Genomic DNA, 5,422 nt, shown 5'->3' on the forward strand with positions numbered 1-5,422 from the left:
TCTAAGATAAAGTAGGATCCTTATAAGTTGAGATGGTTTCCTCTGAAGATTGCTCTTATAATTGTCAGAGAAAGATAAATTCTTAATTGCATTGCACTACATCTGGGTAGCGGATGCCATTTGCTTTCTAGATACCTGTCTGGCAGGAGTAGAGGAGAATGGGGTATTGAGTGATATGGTAACTTCCAGCTAACAAATTCCAGAGCTGGCCACCTATCCAGCTGGCGCCGGAGAATCTATCCTCAGTCACTAGGACAAAATCATCTCCCCCTGTCTATATGCACCTCCGTCCTCAAGTCCAAGACTGTTTCTTTGCTGTTCCTGTTACTTACGTAGTTTACTGGGTAGCCAGACAAGGTTAGTGCCGGTTGCTCTGAAGGTTAGAGATTGCTGTTGTAGCCCTCTAAAACGGGCAAACCCTGGATGATGTGAGCGCTAACATCAGAATTGGGTACCCTGTGGTTCTTTCTCTCTGCATAAGTGCAGTTCTGCCTCGTGGCTCTTTTCAAATCTCAGCACAAAATCTTTTTCTCCTCTGCCTTGAATGGTTTGATTTTTTCTTTCAAGTTAGAGGTCTCCCAGAGAAAGGCTTTGAAGTGCAATCAGATCCAAATTTCAAAAAGGAAAGAGATGTGTTTTACTGATCTAAGAAAGGAATTGCATTTGCAAATGCTAATATTTGCCTAGCGCCCTTTCCACCATGTAAGGTTTGACCACGTAGATGAGTCTAAACGTGTGTTCTGTGGCTGTAATTTAATATTGAGGTTATAAAATGCCTCCTACCATACAGATCCTATGTAAGCTTTTCTTATGTAACATTTAACTCTTCTCTTTTTCAAGTCCATAAGAAATGTTACAAATTCGAGTTAGAAATTTTACCATGGTCTCTGGTTCCTGATATTTTTTTAAAAAAATTGCTCACGTGTTTATTTCTGAGTATATTTAATATATTTTAGTCCTAGAGAGTTATAACAAATAACATTCAGAGACTTGCAATCATGCAAATGAGGGGAGGGTTTGTACTTTGATCAAGATTTTCCTGATGAATTTGTGCTTTTGGGGGGATGGAATTTGAGGTTAGAAGAATCTACTTACAAAATCCTTAGGGAAAGTTTTCTTAACTTTGGGGGATCTGGGACTGACTGACTTCATATACATACTTATGTGTGTATCATTTTTATTTTATTTTATTTTAGATTTTAGACAAAAAGCCCATACTTTCATTGACTTGCAAAGGGGTCCCTGTTAAAAAAATAAGGTTTGTTGCTCAAATCATTTTACAACTCATAAATCTCTACTTCTCATTTTCTTTAAAATATTTGGGTACCCAAGCTCCTGGTGGCTCAGTCGGTTAAGTGTCTGCCTCATGATATTGGCTCAGGTCATGATTTCACGGATCATGGGTTAGAGCCCTGCATCGGGTTCTTTACTGACAGTGTGGAGCCTGCCTGGGATTCTCTCCCTCTCTCTCTTTCTGCCCCACCTGTGCCTTCTCTCTCTCAATATATATAAATAAACTTAAACAAATTTAAAGTATTTGGGTACCATACACAATCATGGTTTCCATGACAGTTTTCCAATTTCCAATTTCATTCATTGCTCCAGCCAGGATAGTACCTGCTTAATACAGGGGTATATAGATTTGTGCTTCCAGGAGAAGAGAAACTGTTCTCCTTCGTGGGTTTTATAAAACATACTGGTTATTATGAGCTTTGTATTGCTTACATACTATACATTTGCATATACATGATATACACACAAAACATGTATGTATGTAAATGCATGAGTACATATAGCTGCTTTGTGTATTTAAGTATGTATGTGTACATTTGTATGCAGGCAGTATATATGTAAATCCATGCATGTGTGTATATGTATTTATTTGTATGTATATGCATGCTTATCTACAGATGCAAATATGCATATATATGTGTTTCTATAACTCTCTCTATATACATCTATACGTATGTATATGCAGTTGCATATATGTATATATAGTATATGTGTGTACCCATGTGTATACATCTGTGTGTGCATGTTTGTGTGCACCTATACATATGTGTATATGTGTATAGATGTTCATATATGCAGTATATTTGTTTCTATCTCTGTAGTCATGTATGGATATGTGCTTATTATTCTCTTTCAAGCCCAAACCTTGCAGTCATGAATTGAATATCTAAGTCATTGTTCAGGGATCAAAAGGGACTCCCAGTGCTGTTTGGAGGATGGTGCCTTTTCTCCTGAGCAAGACTGAGAGAAGAGTACATGGAGGCACCTTCGACCAATTCTGCCCTGTAGCTTCTGGCTCCCCTAAGACTGAAGTTTCTTGGGCGTCTCCCAGTCAAGGGGGTAGAGGTCACGTGACATTTTCCTGAGTATTCTATATTGTAAGTGTCGGGACTGTTTTCACGGAGGCCAGTGTTCCCTTATGAAGGTCCCGCCTCCCTTTGGCTGGGACCTGCTGTGGGCAGGGCAGGCAGGACTCACGGTGGCTTCATCTGGTCAGTTTCCCTTCATCTGATCAGTTGCCCTTGCGAGAGCATGATGTTCTATTTTCCTTGCCCAGACAATCTCATTACTCAGAAACTTTGAGGAAGCATGTTATTAAGTAGCTGTGACATGTGCTGCTTTGGTTGAGAGCAGAAAGGAAATGCAGTGAAAACCCTCTTTCCCTGCCGAGTGGCTCATGGATGCGGATTAAAGAGACTGGTCAGTTTTCTACATCTCTGGATAACATTTTCCAATGCCTCCCGTTTTTTTTCAGTGTGACTACAAATGTTTTCCTTTTCACTCCACACACTGAGTATGCAGTGGATGATTTCCCAGTTGTTTAATGACAGGTCTATCTTCAACCATTTAACTGTGAATGACTTTGTCTAATAGCTTGATAAGTTATTCATGACATTTTTAACAAGCCCTCTGTAGGCTGGGTGGGAATACTTCTCTTTTTTCAAGGGTGTTAGTTTTGGGCGATGTTAAACTTAGTTTTTTTTCTGTGTAGTTGATCACAGATAGACAGTGTTTTAAAGGTCTTTCATCTCCCTTAAGCTATAGTAAAAACTTATATACTCGTATTTCCAAATAAAGCCCTTCAATCAATTCTTTATTGTTTCGAGCAATAAAACCTGAGGGGTGGAGAACTGAGTCAGAAAGTGAAATCTAAAACGTCTAGTAATAGTTTTACTGTTTCGTTAGATAGTACGGAAAGAATCCTCCCACTCTTGTGTTACCTCTCTGGAGCTTAGTTCAAGAGGAGTGTAATTTTTTTTTTAATTTTTTTTGATGTTTATTTATCTTTGAGAGAGACAGAGACAGAATGCGAATGGATTACGGGCAGAGAGAGAGAGGGAGACACAGAATCCGAAGCAGGCTCCAGGCTCTGAGCTGTCAGCACCAGAGCCCGACGTGGGGCCTGAACTCACGGACCGTGAGATCATGACCCGAGCTGAAGTCAGACGCTCAACCAACTGAGCCCCCCCCAGGTGCCCCTGAGGAGTGTAATTTTTAATGGAGAAACTGTTGAAGGCTTTAAATAACATTTCAACTTTCAGGACACAGTGAGTGAGAATACGTGTGGATTTTGAAGATAATCTAAGAAGTTGAAAACCAGCTTCCTGTACACAGTATGTTTTTAGACAAGATAAGCATTTGCCTTTCTGATATTATTGGCTACGTTTAAGCCGATGTGAATTTGCATAGTGATTCTGCAAAAAAAAAGGTATAGAATTATTAATATCATTAAAGAAATAATGGCGTTAAAATTGCAATAATCAATTACCCATTGCAAACTTGTCTTGACCCCTAGTGGTGATGATAACATCACCGGTATCCTTGTTACCCCAGTCCTCATGACCTAATCTGCCTCTTCCTCATTCTCCAAGCCCACGCTCCTCAAGTCTGTCTTCACCTTTGGCCGGTTCAATCCATTGCCCGCAGCGCTAGCTTTGAGTTCCCTTATCCCTTTGCCAGTTGTAGCATCCTTCTTCCAGTCTATGCTTGGTGCTCCTCTGGACCCTCCTCTCCTATCAACCACCCTGTAAAGTACTTGGTTGAAAATCTTCCTAATGCTAAAGCCATTATTAGGTCATCCCCATGAATGGCCATTGCAGTAGGCACCATGCAGCTGTCTCTCATGAATTCAATTTGACAGATATTCCTTAGCTGAGTGTCCATTCTATGCCAGACACTGTGCTAGAATTTGGGAGAATCCCTACCTATGGAAAGTCTTAGTGTAAAGGAGGATTAGCAGGAGACTTAATAGAGCATATAGAAGGCGATAAGAGAAGAAAGAGGAACTGTGGTGTATTAGGGGACAGGCCAACCAGCTCCACTGGCTGTGGTCAAGGAAGGGTGGTTTCACAGAATCACTAATGGGATTGAACAGGGATGGACCAAGGGATGGACCTTGAAGGTGAATTAATGCGCACACTTCTTTGCCTTCCGTTCAAGTTTTTTCCCTAAAATTGACCTCATCCTTCTTTTATCACCGTATCTATGAGTGATGGTAATAACTATAAGACTGCGTGCCTCTAATGGATGATATATGACTGTTTTGGAGCAGTTACCAGTTATTGGCCGATTGCTAGTCCAAGATCGTTGCATGAATTATCTTATTTAATCTGACAAGGCCATTTTCATGATGGAGGCGCAGAGCAGTTAAGTACTTCTCAAGGCCTCTCAGCCAGTCAATGGCAGAACGAAGCCTCAACCCTGATCTTCGAGACTCCCAAGCCCTGCTTTGATGGGCATCCTGTGTGGTATGTAACTCCTGCCCTGTGCTTCTAGCAAGTGACTGTGACTCAGTCTCAGTTTGAGTGGCCACGTGATCTTGAAGACAGGACGTGAACTTGGGGATCAGAAAACACAGGTTTATATGAACATCTTTAGGCAGTTCCCCCAGGCCTTCTGAATCTCAATTTCTGCATTTGTAAAACTACAGAAACAGTAATAGCTTCTAAGGGTCATTGTAAAGGTCAAATGAAGGGTGCTGGGTGGCTTAGTCAGTTAAGGGGCCGACTTCGGCTCAGGTCATGATCTTGCGGTTTGTGAGTTCGAGCCCCACGTTGGGCTTTCTGGTGACAGCAGGAGCCTGGAGCCTGTTTCAGATTTTGTGTCCCCCTCTCTCTCTGCCCCTCCCTTGCTTGTGCTCTGTCTCTCTCTGTCAAGAAAAATGAATTAAATGTTGAAAAAAAAATCAAATGAGATGATGTAGGAAAGTACCTTATGAATTTAAATATTCAACTTATGCTTGTCTTGCAGCTGTTATTACTAGTACTGGTTAGTATTGTGATGGCAAACCATGACTTAGTAATAGTCATCAAAAAAGATGGAAACTGTTATCTATAAATAGTTAAGGATTGGGGCGCCTGGGTGGCTCAGTCGGTTGAGCTTCCGACTTCGGCTCAGGTCATGATCTCAT

The 5,422-nt window shown here is 41.1% G+C and overlaps 1 long non-coding RNA gene across 1 annotated transcript; it reads right to left on the bottom strand.

The window, feature by feature from the left end:
- Positions 1 to 3,561: 3,561 nt before the first annotated feature.
- Positions 3,562 to 4,034, bottom strand: LOC132670311 (uncharacterized). Its single transcript, XR_009606588.3, has 2 exons — positions 3,911 to 4,034; positions 3,562 to 3,707 (listed from the first exon to the last, which is right to left on the bottom strand). It is a non-coding gene; the product is annotated as an uncharacterized LOC132670311 (long non-coding RNA).
- Between the last annotated feature and the right edge of the window lie 1,388 nt (positions 4,035 to 5,422).

The sequence above is a fragment of the Panthera onca genome, chromosome A3, assembly GCF_046562875.1.
Source record: "Panthera onca isolate mPanOnc1 chromosome A3, mPanOnc1 haplotype 2, whole genome shotgun sequence".
Taxonomy (NCBI): Eukaryota; Metazoa; Chordata; class Mammalia; order Carnivora; family Felidae; genus Panthera; species Panthera onca.